The sequence below is a fragment of the Cervus elaphus genome, chromosome X (genome assembly GCF_910594005.1).
Source record: "Cervus elaphus chromosome X, mCerEla1.1, whole genome shotgun sequence".
Lineage (NCBI taxonomy): Eukaryota > Metazoa > Chordata > Mammalia > Artiodactyla > Cervidae > Cervus > Cervus elaphus.
Window position 1 is genome coordinate 172,736,536 of NC_057848.1, and position 22,812 is coordinate 172,759,347.

Genomic DNA, 22,812 nt, shown 5'->3' on the forward strand with positions numbered 1-22,812 from the left:
TACAGTCAGACACAACTGAGTGACTAACAGCTTCACTTTTTCACAACTGGTTTCTTAACATTAGAAAGGATACACAATGGAATTGGAACTAAATTCTTACTGAAATGAGTACGTTCTGCACTTTGTTGAACGCATTAGCTTATAGAAAATCATTTATGACAGTTTTTTTGGAAAGCAGTTATCTGTGAAGTGAGATATATAACCGTGAAATACGATAAATTTTTAAAAAAGGATACATCCTGCTGATCCTTTTAATCTAAACCCTCACCATATCTCTACTTCTGCCTTCACTGGCTTAAATTTATCTCCCTAGGAGATGGTTAAGTCAAGGCCTTCTGGGCCGCAAGAGGAATGGTTTGCTGGTTGCTTGCTTGGGTTCCAGGGCACGCTCGTGGGCATTGCCATGAAAGAACCTAGTTCATCATGTTACTCTATGTCTGTGTTGCCACTGCTACCCTGCAAATCATTTCATCAGTAACATCTCTGTAGATTCCATATATATGTGTTGTGTGTCGCTCAGTCGTGTCCAACTCTTTGCGACCCCATGGACTGTAGCCCGCCAGGCTCCTCTGTCCATGGGATTCTCCAGGCAAGCATACTGGAGTGGGTAGCCATTCCCTTCTCCAGGGGATCTTCCCAACCCAGGGATCGAACCCAGGTCTCCCACATTGCAGGCGGATTCTTTACCAGCTGAGCCACCAGGGCACCCCAAGAATACTGGAGTGGGTAGCCTATCCCTTCTCCGGAAGAGCTTCCGGACCCAGGAATCGAACCAGCGTCTCCCGTATTGCAGGTGGATTCTTTACCAACTGAGCCACGAGGGAAGCCAAGTATACACTATTTGTTTTTCTCCTTCTCACTTACTTCACTCTGCATTTTGACTTGTCACCTTGAAAGTGTATGATTTATTGTAAGATTATGTCTGTTCAAATATATTCATAACAGGTTTTTCATTTAAAACTATCAGTTGTGTTTGACATAGGGATTTGAATTTATCCTCAAGATTTAAGTCCCTATGATGTAACTAATCCAGCTCTAATTCACTCAATATACACAGAATGACTTTGCAACTACTATTCAAATTAAAGTACTAGCCGATGTAACATAGCCTCCTTGTAAAATATATTTACAATAAAAAAAGACTGCAAGGGATTAACCTGAAAACATTTAAAAAAAAAAATGAAAAAGAACCGACATTAGTACCCTCTGATGGTTTCTTTCATTTCAGAAGCCCCCCCAAAATGCAAGAGCTAAGATCCTCCTATCTGTCTGCACTGACCTATCTATCGCAGTAGTTCTTGCTGGGGGTGATTTTGCCAAGAACCCAGAGTAGGGGGACATCTGCCAATATGTGGAGACATGTTTGGTTGCTTCAACTGTTGGGAGAGAGTTGCTGTACACCACTGCATAGAGACCCAGGATGCTGTTCAACACCCCACAACGCAGAGAACAGTTCTGTTCAGTTGCCCAGCCGTGTCCAAGAGCTGGACCGTAACCAAGGCAGAGTGCCAAAAAACAGATGCCTGTGAACTGTGGTGCTGGAGAAGACTCCTGAGAGGCTTCCCCCAACATTCAGTTCAGTTCAGTCGCAAGTCGTGTCCGACTCTTTGCGACCCCATGAACCGCAGCATGCTAGGCCTCCCTGTCCATCACCAACTCCCGGAGTTTACCCAAACCCATGTCCATTGAGTCGGTGATGCCATCCAACCATCTCATCCTCTGTCATCCCCTTCTCCTCCTGCCCTCAATCTTTCCCCAGCATTAGGGTCTTTTCCACTGAGTCAGCTCTTCGCACGAGGTGGCCAAAGTACTGGAGTTTCAGCTTCAGCATCAGTCTTTCCAAAGAACCCAGGACTGATCTCCTTTAGGATGGACTGGTTGGATCTCCTTGCAGTCCAAGGGACTCTCAAGAGTCTTCTCCAACTCCAAATGTCAAAAGCGCCAAGGTTCAGAAACCCATTGTATTCCCTTATGTACCTGGGGAATTTATCTCTTCTTCCTGGAGCCAGTTTCCACGTTCTATACAAGTTGTATCTTCCCCCCGGACCCCACGTTTTTCCTAAATTGTTCGTAAGACACTTTCATTTTTGTAGGAACTCAGTCTTGCTTCTGTCTTTCCAGTATTCAGAGACTCTTCACATCATAATGGACAGCTGCTGGGAATAAGTCGTCATGGACTGGCAATCCAGACACCTTTGACCCCTCTGTCTTATTATTTAATATTTATTCTTATTCTTCTTTATTTGCTTGCGCCAGGCCTCAGGGCACATGGGTCGTTTGCTGCAGCTCACGAGACCTTTCGTTGTGGAATCTGAATTCACTGGCCGCATGTGGTACCTAGCTCCCTCCCTAGGGATCGAACCCAGGTCCCCCTGCATTGGGAGCTGTGAGTCTCAGCCACTGGACCACTATGGAGGTCAACGTACCTCTCTTCCAAAGCTACTACCTCACAAAGATAACTCTCCTTCAGTCTCCACAGGTTAATTCTCGACGGGAGACTTCTACCTTCTCCCCAAACTGAACAGACTTAAAAACACTGGAGATGATGCCACTCAACTTGACGAAATCTAGGTCAGATAATCCCACCATCAACGCATCATCTTTTACTGCAAACATTTAGAGCATCAGCTTCATTGAGATGGGAAAAAAAAAAAAAAAAAACAAACACAACACAGCAGGTCAAAACTGAAGGATGCTCTGAAGCTTCTAGAAGACAACGAAGCTAACCTTCTGCTCCAGGGAGAAGACATTCTATGTGTGGTCCTGTTTTGACCAGAGAACCCAGGTCTACGATCAGGGCAAGGCTTTGTGGAAAGGACGGAGCAGGCAGGCAAGAAAAGGAAGACCACAGTGGTCATTTGGACATCAACGGGCTAAGAATTCACAAGGCATCTATTTCAAATGCCGCAGACCAGCCATCAGGAACACTGTTTGATCAGAGTGTCTACCACGAAAAGCTGGACCTCCCAGACATCACAAATCCAGCCTCTTCAGTCCCAAGTCGGTCAAATAATAATAAAAAAAGAACACGGTGTCTTGTAGCTGTCTGTGCTGTCTCCCTCCCCCCCGCCCCCGCCCTGATCACATTATTTCTACTGGATTTTAATGGCTCAATGAGTCAAAACGGGATCACACAGATGAAGTCCACATTTAAGCACTCGTGATAACTGGGTCTGCTCCTCTGTCCACACGAAGGAGGTAAAAGTCCACCCTAAATGCAAGGAACTCCATCATCACACACAGTGGGAGGCACCTCACATAGCTAGGTCTCTGCATTTATCTCTTCTTAATTTCTACAGGGCACAAGCCTCCGTTCAACAATATGATTTTCACGGAACGGAAAATTCACGGTGTCAGGTCAAGAAGAGCGTTGAGAACTGATACCCTGGATAAAAATAATTATAATCATTTACCAAGCGCCCTGGAAAGCAAAACAGCCTGAAAGGCCCAGTAATACACAAACGTGTTCCATCTGCATACATTTTAACAGCACGACCACTGTAAGAAAATACAGTGTGAATTTTCCTGACTGCGTCAGGGTATGTGATTAAAACAAAATCAGGGGCTTCTCTCATTAATCAGTTCAATTCTCCTCTAAACCGCTATCCACTCCATTCAGCCCGCACGACTAAAAATTTCTCAGTAGCTTAAAGGAGATCATGCTCAGAGAAAATCATTATGTGTGCTAATTTCTACAAAAAAAAAAAATAATAATAAACCCAGGAGGAATCAGTTTTTCCTTACAATCTTTCCAATTGGCAAAGGTACTCAAGAGTGCTGAGGTTTTACTTTTTTTCCTCAAGTACTATTATATTAATATAAAGGGAGATGATAGCTTACATATTTGTTGAAAACATAGAAAGAAGTTAAATGAACTTTAATTTTCTATTTACATGGCTGAAAAATTATGAACAAACAATCCAAACACACCATATTCACATTTAAAAATATTCAGTGAACACTCAACATTTCTACTCTATCTCTTTTCACTGGGTGGGGATGTGTGTATGATTGTTAGAACCTGCTCTCTAGTAAATACTGCCGATATTTAAAAATTAGGAAGCGCAGCGGATGTTGCAAACATCACAGTGATTTCACACGCACACGTTTGACACCACAACACCCAATGCGGGCTTCCCAGCTGGCTCAGTGGGAAAGAACTCACCTGCCAAGGCAGGAGACGCGGGTTCAATCCCTGGGTTGGGAAGATCCCTCTGGAGAAGGAAATGGCAACCCAATGCAGTATTCTCGCCTGGGAAATCACCCGGACAGAGGAGCCTGGTGGGCTGCAATCCATGGGGCCGCAAATAAGAGTCAGACACAACAAAATAACAACACCCAATGTGTCATACCCAACACATACTTTTATCCACCAGGATGTAAGCGTTCTGTCTAATTTGTTCATTATTATATTCTCTGCATCTAGAAGAATTCTTGAGACAGGTGGTAGGTGCTCTAGAAACATTTATTTACTGGTTAGGTGAATGCGTTCAATCTGAGAGACGGAGTGAATGAAATGAGCGAAGACCACACAAGTTCATCAAGAACTTCACTTGCAAATGTGCAACGTGCTACGTGGTGCGGAAGGACAGTGGAGACAGACAACTAAGCCCCATCCTGTACAAGAAGCCTGTGCTACAGACCACCCAGGCTTTTCGTAAAAAGGTAACCCCCAAAAAACAGCTCATTAGACTACCTCTGACCGAGGTATGAGGAAGGCAACAAAGGCGTGCCCTTTCATCTTCATGCAACCACTATAAACTCAGGGGAGATCACATTCCCACTTGGTGCCCAAAGAAAGAGGTTCCTGGTCACCTGGCTGAGTAAGTGGTGGGCAAGACAGGAAACACTCACAGCTGAGCAGAAGACGGAACCCAGAAGCTCTCTGCAGGAGCCCTTGTTGTACCATATACCCATCCTTGTCCCACAGTCCAGAATTCTGCCTTGAACACGTGGTTGTCTTGGCAACGCCTTGTTCCCACTAGAGTGAGGACAGGGTGGAGGGTAAGAATCTGCTAGACTACCATTATCCACTTCCACCCCTCACCCTTTGAGAACAGGACACCTAGATTCTGTGTGGGCACACGGTCACACCCCTCTCAAAAGGACAAGCTTTCCCCGTAACCCAGTTCTGGCCAATGGCTACGAGCAGAAGTCAAATATGAAATCTCTAGTCTGTGCTCCTAAAGGCCATGAAATCCCCCACCCCAACTCCTACTCAGGGATGTGACGTGAGGGCAGGAGCTGGGGCAGCCATCTCAGACACAGAGGAGGACAGAACCTTGGGGGTCCTACTGTGAAGCAGTGCTTTACGGAACAAGCGGTCCATCACCCCGCTTCCAAAGCTACAGAAAGTTACATCTCAGCTGACTTAAATGACTCTGTCAAATTACCTTGTAGAAAGGTTAGAAGCTGCTTTCTGGCCTCTTGTAACACAGAGACATTCATCCACAGGGAAGAGGAAAGTGAAGAAATAAAAAACTACAGCTACTAATGATTTCCTGCTCAGAAACCTAAGACTTCACAGTGTGTTTTGGAACCAATGTTAATTCACGGGCACCCTAGGGTGTTTTACCACATAAACAAAGCCTGAAGGAAATCCCTTTCATCAGAGGAGGCATCCCTGAGCTTATCACTTTCTGGCTCTGAACCCGTGTGAGTTTCGAAGCATGTGCACATGAGTGTGTGAGACTCCTGGGGACCCCTGAACTATAGTCTGCCAGGCTCCTCTGTCTGTGGGATTCTCCAAGAATGCAAGAACACTGGAGCAAGTTGCCAGTTCCTTCTCCAGGGGATCTTCACAAGCCAGGGATCGAACTGGCATCTCTTGCATCTCCTGCAATGGCAGGAGGGTTTTTTTTTTTTTTTAATCACTGGTGCCCCGTCATGGTCAGACTATTGAACCTGTGCATGAGTGCACAGTCACTTCAGTCGTGTCTGACTCTTTGCGACCCCATGGACTGCAGCCCGCCAGGCTCCTCTGTCCATGGGATTCTCCAGGCAAGCATACTGGAGTGGGTTGCCATGTCCTCCTCCAGGGGATCTTCCCAACCCAGGGATCAAACTTGCATCTTTTACGTCTCCCGCATTGGCAGGGGGGTTCTGTACCACCAGCGCCACCTGGGAAGCCCAATTCAACCTATGGGACCCTTTTCCTTAAGTGCACAGTGGGAAGAACCAACCACCTTTATCTCACGGGGGATGCTGAGGGGTCAGAAAAACAGCGTATACCAAAGACCTCGTTCCCTTCCACGTCAGCACTGCCTTTTGTGGCCAGTAACCCATACATCTGGCGAAGGTAAGGTGAGGTGGCCATGCATGATGAACAAGGCCCACAGCGAGCCAAACAAATCCTCATGCACCTGAGCGTACAGAATGCTTTACAAAGGCCAATAGCGAAAGCAGGGCCTGTATTCAGACGGGGATGTCACAACCAACCCACCGCCTGTCATCTCAAGCACGGCTTCTTTCGTTTGTGGCGTGAGAGCTCTGATGGAGATGTGGATGGTCCAACAGAAACACGAGACAAGTTTACATCTAATTAAAGAATGTTTAAATGCAAAGTAATTCTCACGACGTATTTAAACTTAACCCAGCTTTTCCCAAATAGCATCATTTCAACTGTACTTCATACTGGTTTTTTTTAAAAAGTTACTGAGATCTTCGATTATTGATTCCTTTTACCTACAAAATCTCCAAAATTCCCAAAGCCAGTGTATTTTCCACTTGCGCCACGTCTTAATTAGGAAACGGAATTTTCAAAGCAAATAGACCACTGCTATTATAGTTCAGAAGATGTATTGCATACATTGAAAACACAGATACACATACCCATGTGATTCCCAACATAAACCTTATGGAACAGCTGAACCCGGCACCGAAATTTAAATCAATAAGGAAATAAAATCTCTAAATCTGATCCTCAGTAACCCTAGCCATGTTTGAGTGTGCTCCTTCGGTCTATCAGGCTTGTGGCCCCTAAACTGGATGATGCGGGTCAGCAGGGCTGCTAAGAAGCCTGCAGCAGCTAAAATTTGATGACTGTGGTCTGCAGGATGGAAACACCTGGGAACGTTCCAGGCCACACGATTCCTCTGTAACTGGTCCACATGCAAATTCTTAAATTATGCACCCACAACATTTTTTTTTTCCCTTGACCAATTCCAAATAGATTAAAAAGAAGACCAAACAAACTGCCCAACTTTTAAACTATCCCCTTCTCAAAATAGTGTAACTTCCTACTACAAAATTATCTTTCATGATGCAAATTTATTTTCATATTTCTACATAGACACTGGAATTTGGGATCTCGGACTGGACTGACCAAGCCAATGAGTTCAAAGTGAGAAGTGCTACAGGTTTAAATTCCACTCTGGATTTTGCAAACTTAGTATAGAAAGGAAAGGAACATAAAATATGTCTTGAATAATTTTTTTAAACATGAATCACTTATTGAAATGATACTATTTTGGAGAGTGAGTTGATCAGATTACTGAATTACTATATATTAATACATATGTTGCAAATAATGGGCTTCCCTGGTGGCTCAGTTAGATTTACCTGCAATGCAGGAGACCCGGGTTCAATCCCTGGTCTGGAAAGATCCCCTGGAGAAGGGAATGGCAACCCACTGCAGTATTCTTGCCTGGACAATCCCATGGACAGAGAAGTCTGGCAGGCTACAGTCCACAGTGTCCCAAAGAGTTGGGGCATGACTGAGAGACTGATTTTTTTTTTTTTCCTGTTGCAAATAATACTAACGTAGCACATATTTAGATACATAATGCAAAAATAATTTATGATTTCTTTTTACTTCTCTACTGTGGCTACTCGAAAAGCTTAAATTAAACTTATGGTTTGCAGTCAATTTCTACTGGAGAGTGCAAAAACTCAGACACTTTCTATGGTACCTGCAGGCTCTAAAATGTGTTGCTAATAGTCAACAAGATGAAACCACAGCATTTTTTCAAGCTTCGTGTCCACTGCAAAATTTTAATTGTATGCCCATAGCATCATTTTTTTAATTCCTTGACCAATTCAAGACAGATTAATAATCACAAATTGTTCTAAATGCAGACCAGCTTTCCCTAGGGGAAAAAAAAGCAATTTTCTGTTTGAGGATATTTTTAATATAGGGACTTATCACAAGTTCTATTAAGACACCTGAAAGGGTTGTGGGTCTGAAAAAAGCCACGATCATCAGCAGGCTACTCGAGTTGTGGGCAAACACCGACCTCTCGTCTGAGTGTGTATTAGTACACCTTTCGATTTCAGCACCACCTGGCCCAGCAGACAGCAAGGTGAGCTGTGAACCCCAGGGTTCACTGCAGAGCTCCTGGGTGTGGACCCCGTCTGGCTGAGGCTGTCTCATCTATAAATTGGGGGTGACGTCACCAGAGCTGCATCCCTCTTCCTAGCAGGTTGCCACGGGAGACCAAGGGTGATGATGCTACAGTGGACTCTGTACCACAGTCAACAGCACAGCTCAAATTTCAGTGCGACCGTGTTTAAGATGGGCTTCCCTGATGGCTCAGTGGGTCAAGAATCCGCCTGCAAATGCAGGAGACACAGGAGACACGGATTCAATGGGTTCAACCTCCTGGGTCAGGACGAGAAAACGGCAGCCCACTCCAGGATTCTTGCCTGGAGGATCCCATGGGCAGAGGAGCCTGGTGGGCTACCGTCCAAAGGGTCGCAAAGAGTCGGACACGACTGAGTTTGCACACATTCTGTTTTTAAGATGGGGTGCCGCTGAACAGATATTTTAGCCAGGACTACACACAGTTTCTCTTGCTGTTATTGTTGTATTAAACCTCCTTTCAGACAACACTTCCTACCCCTTGTACTGTTGACTATCACTTTTTTTTTTATTAAAAGTTGACCAGTTTATTTTTTTATTTTTTTTTCCATTTATTTTTATTAGTTGGAGGCTAATTACTTTACAATATTGCAGTGGTTTTTGCCATACATTGACATGAATCAGCCATGGATTTACATGTGTTCCCCATCCCGATCCCCCCTCCCACCTCCCTCCCCACCCCATCCCTCTGGGTCTTCCCAGTGCACCAGCCCCGACCACTTGTCTCATGCATCCAACCTGGGCTGGTGATCTGTTTCACCCTAGATAATACACATGTTTTGATGCTGTTCTCTCAAAACATCCCACCCTCGCCTTCTCCCACAGAGTCTAAAAGTCTGTTCTGTACATCTGTGTCTCTCTTTCTGTTTTGCGTATAGGGTTATCGTTACCATCTTTCTAAATTCCATATATATGCGTTAGTATACTGTATTGGTCTGACTATCACTTTTAAAATTTAATTAAGCCTCGCCCACTCAAAGCGCTGGAGAGCCAACAGCTAGAGATGCTTGGGCACCCAGCACTGGTAGCTTGCGTGCATCTCATCAACGATGACAAACTCAACACTCTTTTTGCAAGAGGCATTTTATTGTCACTTTGAGTTCTACTTTGAACTAAAAAAAAAAAAAAAAACCCACCATCCAGAGACGGGTTGGTTGAGTTGCCTAGCCACTGAGTTGTTGTCTAGCTACTGAGTCTACTGAGTCATGTTCCAATCTTTTGCAACCTCGTAGCCTGTAGCCCATCAGACTCCTCTGTCCATGGGATTCTCCAGGCAAGAATACTGGAGTGGACTGCCACTTCTTCCTCCAGGGGTAGCTTCCCGACCCAGGGATGGAAGCTGAGTCTCCTGCATTGGCAGCTTGATCCTTTACTGCTGAGCCACCAGGCAAGCTCGGAATGGTGTCAAGAAGGAATTCATTTTTGCATAAATGGTGGGATAGTACAGGAGAGCTTTCTCCTTTTATTATTTGGGTGGAGGGAATATGGCTTCCGTTTGCCCACAGTTGGAGTCGGTACCGTGCACATATCTCTGTTACCCACAGGTCCTGGGAAACGGAGTTCAAACTGAGCATCTCTGACCTTGAGCCACAGGCTGGAAGGGAACCTGGCATTCCTCACTCCTGTGCGTCATCGCACAGAATGTAGAAACAAGGAAACTCCTAGTGTGTAGCAGTAACATACTGAGGGGGGGAAAGAGCCCTGAGACCTGAGAAGATGCATGTTATTATAGAAAGAAGGCCATTTCTCCACGCATTACCTCATCCATTGAAATTTGGCAGGAAATGATTCATGGCTAGACTCGCACCTATTGAACATAATTTAGAACAAAAACATTCACACATCATTGACAAGCGAAAGCCGTTAAACTATAAGCTGACAAGAACCGTACCCCAAAATCATTACAACATTTGTTTTTAATAATCTATCGATGAATTTTTTTTTTTTTTTCTTTTGCAGTCACATCAAGAGGCATGCAGGATTTTAGTACCCTGACCAGGGATCAAACCAGCAACCCCTGCCGTGGAAGTGCCAAGTCTTAATCACCCGGACCGTTAGGGGAGTCCTTTTATTGATCACTGCTGTATCATCTTTTTCCTTGCCTTTCATTCCTTTCCTTTCCAGGTTTGGAAACCATTCTTTGGAGAATGAAAAAAAAAAAAGAAATACTTAAACGCTCTAAAAGGAGAAACTGAAATAGATCTTTGCAAAGCTTTCCAAATGTGTGACGTTATACAACAGCGAAAGGAGACAGAAGTAACAGCAAACGCAGAGACGCCTCACTGACGACTTCAGAGCAACGCAGAAAACAAACACTCCCCCCCTTGTCCCTAGTGTGCCATGAACAGCACCATGCTTCAGAGACACAGCAGAGACACTCAATCAATTCATCTGCACAACAAAACCTCTGTCACCCGCACACACTCATCCACACACAGAGACACACCCCTGGGAAACCAACTTGGGCTAATGACAAGTAGAAACAAACTGCAAGCTGGCCAATCGATAATTATAAATATCTCAAGATCTTTTACTGGCTAACCTAAGCATTTGCGCTGTTCCTCCAGATGTCATCGTGTAAAAACACCGTCTTCTGATAAACACACTAGGAAATGGGAGATGAGCTGAATCCACATAGAGGAGTGATATTCAAAGGCATCAATTCTCATCCATGAGCAGACAGAGCGCACACACCTTCTCCCCCCCAGCTTTAAGGAGAGGGGTCAAAGAGTTAATGAGCAAAGAACGCATTCTGGTATAACCTCAGTAAAAAGTGCAGGCGCTGACCCGCCTTCCTGCTTTCTGGACTCAACTCCTGTTTGAGACGCAGCCCCGATGTGCAGACTCACACAGTCTGGCTCCGGTCGGGAGACTCAACTTCCCGGCAAACGCCAGAAACCGCCCACGTAGTTAAAACTTATGACAGTGCAGTCTTTATTAAAATAGCCGGCATTCACGTGGAACCCAGAGACGTGGAACCCCAAGCAGAACCCCGAGCCATTGCTTGCAGAGCAACTTACGTTCAAGTCACGGAAAAAAAAAAAGAAAGAAAGAAATGCAAATGACTGGCAAACAGGATGAAATATTCCACCTCATTTTTTTTTTTTAAATCAAAGAAATGCAAAAACAAAACCAAAAAAAAAAAAGTGCCCACGTTCCCAACTCACTTGAACAACGTCCTGACTTGTCTGAGAGGCAGGCCCCCGCCCGCACCCCAGCCCACCCCACCCCACCCCGGGCTCCCTGGCAACAGGGCAAAATTGGCACAACCTTTCAAGGAAAGCAATTTGGTAATCGGTCTCAAGAGCCCTTCAGCTCCATTCCCAGCCATCTCTCCTAAAGCAAAAAAAGAAAAAAACTGGAAGCAATCTGAAGCTCCGGCCACACACGTTAAATCAATGGCAGCACACGCGCTTGACGGGATAGACGCCTGAAAAATGTTTTCAATGAACGTCAGCAGCGATCAAACGCGCACTCCGTTACGGAGACGTTGGGAGAGCCGGGTTACAAAGCTGAGCCTTCCTGACGTTTCAGGCACAGGAAGACAGGCAACTGGGAGAATAGGTAGCAACAGGCTGATGGGGGAACAGGCGTGGGTGGGCTCAGAGGTGTTGATTTTGTTTCCAGATTCCATTCTCTCTCTCTTTTCCCCCCAAATTGCTCATTCTATGCAGCACGTTGCTTTGAAACATCAGAAAAAAAAAAAGGGATCGAGAATCCTGGCCAGCGAGGAGTAATGACTAAATTCCTCATCTGCTGAGGATGAAGAAGATGAATTAAGACAGCAATGTACCTGTTCACCTCTTTCCTAAGAACGTCAACGATGTTCCTCACACGGGGCGGTGTGCCGGGGTGGGGGCGAGATTCCTTCTCCTCAGGGGTTCACAGTGATCAGCCTCCTCTGAGTCACCTTGTGAAGTTTTATGATGCCAGAGTCTATAAACACAACATTAAATATTTACGGTTGATATTTGCTGCTTCTAAAAATAACATGGAGGAGAAGGTCTCTTAACAAGGCCTCTCGCTGAAAGGCGAGACCTTCTCGCGGAAATCACCAAGGCTGCTGATTCTGTAGACGCGCTGACAGCCACCCACAGGCCCTGGAAATCCGTGGGCCAGCGCCTCCTTCTTTCCCAGTGGACCCCCCCGGGGGGCCTTTCCACCTAAGCCAGGTACCCTGTGGCCATCAAACCCCAGTGTCAATGGGGCCCCAAATCCACTTATGTGATGGGGCATCTTACTCCACCGAGGAAATGTAACGAAGTATTACATGAGCTCATCAGCTAGGAAGACAGTCTTTCTTCCCCCCGACCAAAACTACTTTGGATGCTTTGTTAGAGACTAACAGACACATGGGTCAGACAAAAATGTACCAGGAAGGACTTCTGGAAGGTCCAGTAGTTAAGACTCTGAGCGTCCACCGCAGGGGATGTGGGTTTGATCTCCTGTCGGGGAAACTCAGATCACACATGCTATGTGCATGGTACAGAGTGCAGCCCAAAATTAAAAAAAAAACATATCATGAAAACACTGGCGGGGTGGACAAGAGTGAAGAGATGTGGGAAAAGGCAGTAAACAGGCAGATGGACTCTGCGCAGAAATGGTTTCCTTCAGGAACCACTGAGCTTTACGGGACTCAACCCTGGCAACGGCAGAGGGTGCCATCACGGGTACAGTTTATTACGGAGAGACGACCCCAAACTAGAATTACTGGACCCATATTCCAGACGAGGCTATATTAACTTCTATCGAGCAACGAGTGAAGAAACCTGCGTTTAAATTTGCTGCTGTTTAGATGCTTAGTAGTGTCCGACTTTTTTGCGACCCTGTGGACTAGAGAGCCCGCCAGGCTCCGTCTGTCCATGGGATTTTGCAGGCAAGATTACCGCAGTGGGGGACTGCAGTGGTTAAGACTCCATGCTTCCCACACAGGGGGCGCGCAGGTTCGATCCTTGGTGAGGGAAGTAAGATCCCATGCATAGCGTGGTGCAGCCCCCAAAAGGTGAAAAAAAAGAAAAGAATCCAGGAGTGGGTTGCCATTTCCTTTTCCAGGGGATCTTCCTGACCCACCCAGTCTCATCACATGTCACAGACCTGCCAAGCCCAAAGTGAGAGACGTTCTACAAAAGTCGTGGCCAGTATCCCTCAAAACAGAGCCAGCACAACCAAGGAGAAGTCTGAGCCGCTGCCCCGGCGCAAAGGAAAGATGGAGCCAGGACAACTGAGTTCAGTGTGATGCCTGGGGTGGAATTCCCAGACAGAAAAAGGACACGGATAGAGAAAAGGTTAAATGTGAAAAATAATGTGATATACAGTGGCTAAAATTTTTTAAAATCATGATTTTTTAAAATCATGTATTTCATTTTTTAAAAATTAATTAACTTATTGTAATTGGAAGCTAATGACTTTACGATATTGTGGTGGTTTTTGCCATACATTGACATGAATCAGCCATGGGAGTACATGTATTCCCCATCCTGATTCCCCCTCACATCTTCCTCCCAATCCAATCCCTCTGGGTCAGCCCAGTGAACCAGTCCTGGGCACCCTGTCTTATGCATCGAATATGGACTGGCTATCCCTTTCACATATGATAATATACATGTTTCAATGCTATTCTCTCAAATCATCCCACCCTCGTCTTCTCCCACAGAGTCCAAAAGTCTGTTCTTTACATCTGTGTCTCTTGCTGTCTTGCATATAGGGTCATCGTTACCATCTTTCTAAATTCCATATACATGCGTTAGTATACCATATTGGTGTTTTTCTTTCTTTCACTCACTCTGTATAATAGGCCCCAGTTTCATCCACCTCATTAGAACTGATTCCATGCGTTCTTTGTAATGGCTGCTTTATGATGAAAAGCCCAGAGAGGGGTCTCATTCTTCCAGCAAAGACAACTGAACCATGATGGTTAAGAAATCTTGTGCAGGAGTGGTCGTACTTGCCACCTACATAAAGGTCCGTGTCTCTGGGTAGCAAATCCGCACACATACACAGGTTCCCAAATGCACCCCCACCTGGGTCAACAGCTGTTACTGCAGGAAAACCACCAATAATTCTTTCACAGTTATGAGCAAGCCTGACTCCAAATCTTCAGACGCATCAGCAATCATCGGTGTTGGCAACCCTGGAATAAACACACACGTGCACACACACACACACACGCACACACACACACACATTTGATCCTATCAAGTTGCATTTCCATCCTTCAAAATGCCATTTTCTTCCAATTCTATTTGATTTTCCACCTTTCCTCCCTTAGAAATTTTGGCTATCTGCCTTAGCTAAACTTGAAAAGGCAGGGAAGATGAGCGTCTATGGGAGAAAAACTGAAATTGGGGGTGGGGTGGGGGTAAGGATACTGGCGAAGCCCTGGATCACAGTGTGATGGCCACTAGCTGTGAAGGTGGCAACATCTCCAGCCTCGTGCCAGAGAGACCAGAAGCATTCAGGGCAAGTCAAGGGCTTCCCATGCAGCCTTTCCACGTGCAAAGGCTTCTACGCATGAAGGCTGCAGACACAACCGGCCTGGGGGGTCAGACCCTTTGGGGTCCACCTCGGGCCAGGTCCGGTTCCCTATTTGGGAAAGCCCCTTCTCCCTGCACGGCAGTTACCTTTCTAGAAAACGTGAACAAGACAATCTTGACTCTGAAGATCCTCTGAAATGTTCATTCAGTCAAGCTGCGGGTGCAGAATTCACAAAATGCGATTTCCTACCCACCATAAGAAATGAAATAAGTTCATTTCTTATGTCTATGCTCAGTCCTGTCTGACTCTCTGCGACCCCGTGGACTGTAGCCCACCAGGCTCCTCTGTCCCTGGGATGCTCCAGGAAAGGATACTGCAGTGGGTTGCCATGCCCTTCTCCAGGGGGAAATCTTCCTAACCCAGGGATTGAACCTGGGTCTTCTGCACTGATAGGCAGGCTCCTTACAGTCTCAGCCACCAGGGAAGCCCTTTCTTCTATCTGACGTGCCTTTAAATCACTGTGAAGAGGTCATTTGAGCTTACACTTTACCTGTGCACTTTTATAGCCTCACCGGCACATGAAGGTTATCTGCTGAATGAATGAATGATGCTATCACTGAGACTGAAATGCAATAAAGATGTTATCATCTTTGAAACTGTCAGAAAGAGCTGGTGGGGGGAGGTCGGGGGGAAATTCTCATTCATTTCTTCCCCCCATTAACTTTGCCTAGAAGACAATAAAAAATAATAAGAGGGCAATTCATTATTTAGAAAAGGCAAGGGCAACCTTTCCTAAATGTCTTGGGGCAGAAGGTGCATGTGCAGGGGCAGCAATAATTCAGACAGTCACTAAAGATTTATTTACCTGCATTTAAGGAGGAGATGGGAGAGCTGACCGGCCACGTCCACTGGGGACTCAATGGATGTTTCCATTTCACGGGAGGGAAACTGATTTTCTGTCCAAGAATATCATGACAGCACAAAGCAGGTGCATCATTTTTATTTAGCTAGGTAGTAAAGCGACGGGCTTCTGAGATGGTGCTCATGGTAAAGAATCTGCCTGCCAGTGCGGGAGATGCAAGAGACTCGGGTTCGATCCCTGAATTGGGAAGATTCCCCTGGAGAAGGAAAACAGCAACCCGCTCCAGTATTCTTGCCCTGGAGAATCCCATGGACAGAGGAGCCTGGTGGGCTACAGTCCATGGGGCCGCAAGACTCAGACACGGCTGAGAACACACACACACACACACACACACACACACAGACTAAAGTGACAGTCTTTACAGGTAGATTCTATTGTATCCAAAAGTCAGGGCACAGACACAGCTAGAGAAATTTCCCCACACTTTTCTGACAGTTGACCATGTACTCAAGTGAGTAATTCTCTAACCAAGATGGCAACTCATGGGTGCAGAAAATAAAAGGCTGTGGTAGGCAGCCTCTTAACATGCATTTTTATTTGTCATCTCATTTATGTGGCCCTACCGTATAAGCATGTGGAATCTTAGCTCCCCAACCAGGGATCAAACCCATGCAGCGTTAAGGATGGAGGCCTAACCACTAGACGCCAGAGAAGGCCCCAGGCAGCCTCTGAGATCAAGTCCAAGGAGCCCCACCCCCTGGTATCTGAAGCCAGGAATAGTCCCAACCCACACTGACCAGGATTGGTCTATGTGACCGATAGAACACAGCAGAAGGAATAGCACGTCCCCTCTAGATCGGGTTGTGAAAGCATGTGGCTTCTAGCACTTTCTTTTTCATGTTTTTTTTTTTTTTAATGATTCTATTGTTATTTTATTTATTTTTGGCTGTGCACGAGGCATATTGGACCTTAGTTCCCCATCCAGGGCTGGAAGAGATCCTCGCACTGGGAGATTATAGAGTCTTAATCCTTGGGTCGGGAAGATCCCCTGGAGAAGGAAATGGCAACCCACTCCAGTATTATTGCCTGGAGAATCCCACGGACGGAGGAGCCTGGTGGGTCCACGGGGTCGCAAAGAGTCGGACACGACTGGGCGACTTCACTTTCACCCACTGCTCCACCAGGGAAGTCCCGAGCACTGTCTTTCTCTGTCTCCTGCATTCTGTTTCCCCTCCTCCGCTCACTCTCTCTCTCTCTCTCTCCCTCTCTCTCGATCACACACTCTGGGGAAGCCAGGTCACGGGCAGCCCTGCAGAGGCGGGAGGGGACTGAAGTCTCCCACCAATCGCCACGTTCGTGTACGCGCTTGGCGCGTGGGGCTGAGCCTCTGGCCCGGCATGAGGCTCAAGAGACGGCAGTCTTGGGGCCAACTGCCGACTGCAAACTCTCGGGAGACGGCAAGCGGGAACACCGCGGCTCATCTGCGCTCAGATTCCCGAGTCTCAGAACCCGCGGGAGATGATCTGGGTCTGCAGTGCTCAGCGGTGGAGTGCTGGGGTGATCTCTCACACCCCGGCGGATAAACAACACAGGGGGCTGGAACTGGGAACGCACTGGTGGACGTCAGAGAACACTGGCATAGAAACTAACCCCATTCATTCCCTCCCCACAACTCGCCACCCCCTCCAAGCCAATTAGTATCTAATTCCATTCGTTTGCCTTCAACCAAGCAGGCAAACACACAAACAGCTGCAAACGTAAGACCCAGAAAACTACATGCGTCTATCTTGCCCCCATCACATAGTTCTCTTTCAGTAAAACCAGGGTCTACCACGTAAACCATGCACGCTTAGAAACCACACTGACATTTTCACCCCTAAATCCCCAGCAATCACTTGCTCCCCTCAGTTAGGCATTTCCACGTCCATATGGTACAAAAGAGGCATTTTCCCACTGCTGTTTGTTGTTTAGTTGCTCAGTCATGTCCGGCTCTTTTTGAAATCTCATGGACTGTAGCCCGCCAGGCTCCTCTGTCCATGGGATTCTCCAGGCAAGAATACTGGAGTGGGTTGCCATGCCCTCCTCCAGGGGATCTTCCCGACCCAGAGATGGAACCTGTGTCTCTCGCATTGGCCTGTGGGTTCTTTACCACTGAGCCACCATTTCCCATTAGATTAGAAGAAAAGTTCCTTCCAATCAAGCGTAAAGTTCTTGATTCAGAATGAGATGAATCCTAAACGTGTCTGCCTTATTTTGGCAAATTCTTGACATAAGGTCTTGAGACGCTGTGTGTTGTGCATAGTAAGAATACCTTACTGTTTTGATTGTGCCTTCTGCCTTTTATATAAAAACGAGCTGGCATTAGATGTTTCTTGGTGGAGTGCCCGCTGGGAGGTTCTGATGGGCTGCGTCTCAGTTCAGTTTAGTTGAGTCGCTCAGTCGTGTCCAACTCTGCGATCCCGTGGACTGCAGCACGCCAGGCCTCTCTGTCTATCACCAACTCCTGGAGTTTACTCAAAGTCATGTCCACTGAGCCGGTGATGCCATCCAACCATCTCATCCTCTGTCGTCCCCTTCTCCGCCTGCCCTCAATCTTTCCCAGCATCAGGGTCTGTTCCATAGAGTCAGTTCTTCACATCAGGTGGCCAAATTATTGGGAGTTTCAGCTTCATCATCAGTCCTTCCAATGAATATTCAGGACTGATTTCCTTTAGGATGGACTGGTTGGATCTCCTTGCAGTCCAAGGGACTCTCAAGAGTCTTCTCCAACACCACGGTTCAAAAGCATCAATTCTTTGGTGCTCAGCTTTCTTTATCGTCCAACTCTCACATCCACACATGACCACTGGAAAAACCAAAGCTTTGACTACACCGACCTTTGTTGGTCAAGTAATGTCTCTGCTTTTTAATATGCTGTCTAGGTCGTTAAAAAGTAGATTGACCTGAAAGAAGAGTCCCCACTTGTGCCTTTCAACTATTCTAGATTATTTTTCTCACATGCAGAATTCCCATTTTTGGTTAGTACTCACAGTAATGCCCCTAAACGGTGGATGTGCACATATTCTAACTGGGACCCTAATTATGAAGCTGGATCGGGCTCAGGGGCTGTAATTACGATGGAAAATCATATCCTCCATTGTCCAAAGTGCTACTGGAAGCTGACCACGCAAGGCCCCAAGGTCCATCCCCAAGGGGTGAACACGGTGATGGGGCACTCAGGTGACCTGCTGTTTACTATGTGAAGCCACCGTCGCCGAGAGATGCAACCCCAAAGTCAAGGTGTCACCTGCCACACTCTGAGACTTCCAAGTTTGGAGCGTTTCTGAGCGGACGAGCTGTCTGTTTAACAACGTTTCCCTGAAAAGCTCCAGGAAGCCTTGAAATATGTGTCAGACCCACTCCAGCTCCCCTGGTGGCTCAGCTGGGAAAGAATCCGCCTGCAATGCTAGAGACCTGGATTTGATCCCTGGGTTGGGAAGATCCCCTGGAGAAGGGAAAGGCTACCCACTCCAGTATCCTGGCCTGGAGAATCCCATGAGCTGTACAGTCCACGGGGTCGCAAAGAGTCGGACGCGACTGAGCGACTTTCACTTTTGCCACCGAGTCTTCCACGATGCAATTTCTTTCAGAGGAAACTGGCCAAGACTCTGTGGAAGGGCCTGGGGATTCCAGGCACCAAAACCACTCAGAGGAACAACTGGTCATACCCTCAATCACCTCTGGTGGGAAAAGGAAGGGAGCTGTACTACGGACTGTGGATTCTAGAGACTCCCCTGGCAGCCGGGGGCTTCGCACGGTCAACATCACGTGGTTGCATCCCGGAATATTCCAGGGACCAGGTTAAGTGGAGCCCCAGTCCACATGGACCATGTGTTCTGGGGCCTCCCCTGGCAGCTGGGGGCTTTGCACGGTCAACGTCACGTGGTTGAATCACGGAATATTCCAGGGACCAGGTTAAGTGGGCCCACAGTCTCCACTTCGTCCACTTCATCCCCTGAACCCCATCCTCATAAGCAGCAGCCCTCCGGGCCGGTCTCAAGGGAAAGCCCACCACCTCCTGCTCGCCTGTGACCGAGAACAGGCTCCACGAACCAGCAAAGCCGCCCACACCTCCGTGAACTGCGGCTCACGAAAAAGCACCTCCTGATGGACAGGCCACGAAAGCTCCCATATCTTCCAGAACATCAGGTAAGAGTCCACCGGTGCTCCTAGGTATGATGGTCACCCAGGCCCCGAAACAGCAGGCCTGGCGGGTGGCGGGTCACCGCGCCTGCAGCTCTGTTCTGCCGGCTCGTTCATTTAATTAAAGACAAAGAATTTATACCGGTTTGAATTTCTTCGGCCGCCCTGTAAATGGCCAAGGGTAAAGGCAGATCGCCACTACTGTGGGTTGAACTCACCCCCCCCACACAAAAGATATCTTGTGGTCCCAATCCCCTGAACACCTCAGAGCGGGACCTCATTTGGAAATAGGTGGGTCGTGGATAGAATTCATCAAGATGAAACGCCAACTCAAAGCCACAATGAGGTACCACCTGACCCTGTCAGACTGTTGAGCGTGGGCTCAGCCAGACAGACAACAAATAAAAGTGTCGCCAAGGATGCAGAGAAAAGGGAACCCGCACAATGCAGAGACGGTGAGGATGCAGACTGGCGCAGCTACTGTGGAAAACAGTTCGGAGCTTCCCCAGAACATTAAAAACAGAACGATCACATGATCTGGCCAATGCCACTTCTGGGCATTTTCCTGAAGAAAAGAAAAGCACAAACTGGAAGAGACATACATACCCCTATGTTCACTGCAGAATCATTTAGAGTAGCCACGGTCTGGAAGCAACCTCAGCATCCATCAAGAGATGAACGGATAAAGAAAATGTCTCTCACACACACAGAGGAAAACGGCTCAGCCATAAAAAAAGAATGAAATCTTGCCATCTGTGACCACATGGATGCACCCGGAGGGTATTCAGTTCAGTCGCTCAGTTGTGTCCGACTCTTTGCGACCCCATGGACTGCAGCACGCCAGGCTTCCCTGTCCTTCGCCAACTTCCCGAGCCTGCTCAAACTCATGTCCATCGAGTCAGTGTACGGTATTACATGAAACTAAATAAGTCAAAGAGAAATACTGCATGATTTCATTTACACACAGAATCTAAAAATCGAAACAAATGAACAAGCACGACAAAAGAGAAAACAGACTCATAGAAAGAGGTAGTTGGCAGGGGGCGGGAGGTGAAGGTGAGTGAAATATATAAGGGGGCTTAAGAGGGAGAAACGTCCAGCTACAAAGTGAGTCAAGGAGATGAAACGCAGAGCCTGGGGAATACGGTCAATAATAGTGTCACATGTTAGTACCGTGACAGATGGTAACTAGACTTGTCGTGGTGATCATTCTGTAATATATAGAAATATCGAGCTATTAGTCATGCACCCGGAATTAACACAGTGTTGCCAGGTCAATTTGGGCTTCCCTGGTGGCTCACGTGGTCAAAGAATCAACCTGGGTTCGATCCCTGGGTTGGGAAGATCCCCTCGAGAAGGAAAGGTAACCCACTCCAGTGTTCTTGCCTGGAGAATCCCATGGACAGAGGAGCCTGGCGGGCTGCAGTCCATGGGGTCGCAAAGAGTCAGACACGACTGAGCGAATAACATTTTCACTCCTTTCACGGCTCACTGTACATCCAATCACACACACACAGAGTTCATCAGATGAGGTCATAGTGGAGCAGGGCGGGCTGTTAACCCACTATGATGGTGTCCATGTAAGAAAATGACCACATGAAGAGAGAGATACCCAGACAAGGCGGAGATTAGGGTGACGTAGGTGTAAGTCTTAAACTCCAATACTTTGGCCACCTGATGCAGAGAGCTGACTCATTTGAAAGGACACGGATGCTGTGAAAGACTGAGGGCAAGAGGAGAAGGGGAGACAGAGGATGGGATGGTTGGATGGCATCAATGACACGATGGATGTGGGTTTGGGAGGACTCCGGGAGTTGGTGATGGACAAGGAGGCCTGGCGTGTGTGGTTTATGGGGTCGCGAAGAGTCGGACACGACTGAGCGACTGAACTGAACTGATGTGTAAGTCTTGGAATATCCAGGGTTGCTGGAAACCATGGAAGCTAGAAGATGGGCAAGAAAGGAGCCCGGCCAGAGCCTTCAGCAGAGGGCCAGCCTGATGACGTCTCGAGCTGAGACTTCTGGCCCCCAGAACTGTGACAGAATGGGCTCCTGCTGTTCCAAGGCATGCGGCTGGTGGAATTTTGTTCGGGCTGCCCCAGGAACCCGCTATGACCACTAAGAAGCATGGTTTCTAATCTGCTTTATAACCAAGACAAGTGTTTGTTAATAAAATACTGTTTCCAAATGTAACGTAACAGCAATTTTCATAAGAGAAGACATTCATTTCTTTAAAAGAGAAAAAGAAAAATCAAAAGGAATTCCCTCACAGACTGTCAGGGAATCCGTGTGTAAAGAAAAGGTCCCTCTGGCCAGCTTTGGTCCTGGGTTGGGGCTTCAGACCTTCAACACCCAGGTGGTCAACCCAACATTCAACCTCAGTCACCCAGGCCTCCACTGCATCCCCTCCACATCCTGGGAGGAAGCTGGGGTTCAGGTGGGGATGGAGTGGGACGAGGTACAAGATTCCACGTTACTGAGTTGACATTTTCAGGGCTGAAAAATGCTGCCCACAAATGCACAGATCAAAAGCATGTTTGTTTACATGACTAGTATCTACATGCATGCCCATGCATGCATTTTTAAATCTTTCATTAATTTCTACTGTGTTTAACATCGCTTAGATGATTCTTCTAAAAACCAAGCTGGCGTGTGGGTTTGAGACCAATAGGAGAGGCCCTTGAACTCCAGTTCAGCCAGGCCCCCAGGGTCCGTGACATCAAATCTCAGCACAGATGAGACACCACCGCCATAATGGGAATCTCTCTGTTCCTCCCGGTAATGAGCCCTCTTGAAGAATTAATTAAAAATCCTGACACGGCTTCTCTGAAAGCAGAAAGGTGGGCTTCTTGAAGGGAGCAGAAGAAACAAGCTCATATCGGCGTGCATGCTTATTCACCCACTGTTACGCTCATGTTTTAGGACGTCTGCAAAGC

General features: G+C 47.0%; 1 protein-coding gene across 2 annotated transcripts in view; it reads right to left on the minus strand.

Moving 5' to 3' along the window:
* TBL1X (transducin beta like 1 X-linked) overlaps positions 1-22,812 on the minus strand; it is a 238,856-nt gene that overhangs the window by 91,605 nt on the left and 124,439 nt on the right. The window contains exon 3 of one of the 2 annotated variants that reach the window (XM_043896660.1): positions 12,153-12,295. The exons of the other annotated variant lie outside the window; for it this stretch is intronic. The gene's annotated coding sequence lies outside the window, so the exon portion shown is untranslated. The remainder of the gene's footprint in view (positions 1-12,152; positions 12,296-22,812) is intronic. 2 annotated transcript variants of the gene reach the window in all.